The following is a 464-nucleotide window of genomic DNA, read 5'->3' as shown; positions in this document are numbered from 1 at the left end:
ATGCAAAGACTCCTTTCAAGCAACGAGGAATATTTTCAGAGTGTGAGGCGATGCTAATGACAGGTGCCTCACATGCTCTCAGTAACACGAACCGTTTACGAGTCAGATATCTTACTTTGCCATGTATACTCAGAACACACACGAGGAAAGCGCACAGTTGTACATCAGCGACAAAATGTCAGTTTCCCGTGAAGTGATAAAACCATCAGAGAGGACAACACACATGAAAACCCAATAACAGTCATGATGTATTTTATCAGCTTCCTGAAGCGTCAACATAAATCTAACATAAATAGAATTTCTTGATGAGAACTACGTCAAATATATACCATCTGGAACCACTAAAAGCCAGCAATATTAGCCAACAGATACTACTCAAATAAAAAGAGACCTTTCTTAGGATAACCACCTGATTGTAAAAGCAAATCGAAACAAAATATTGGAATCAGTTCATGGTGTCACTG

This window comes from Penaeus monodon, chromosome 29 (genome assembly GCF_015228065.2).
Source record: "Penaeus monodon isolate SGIC_2016 chromosome 29, NSTDA_Pmon_1, whole genome shotgun sequence".
Lineage (NCBI taxonomy): Eukaryota > Metazoa > Arthropoda > Malacostraca > Decapoda > Penaeidae > Penaeus > Penaeus monodon.
This window is presented reverse-complemented; position numbering follows the sequence as displayed.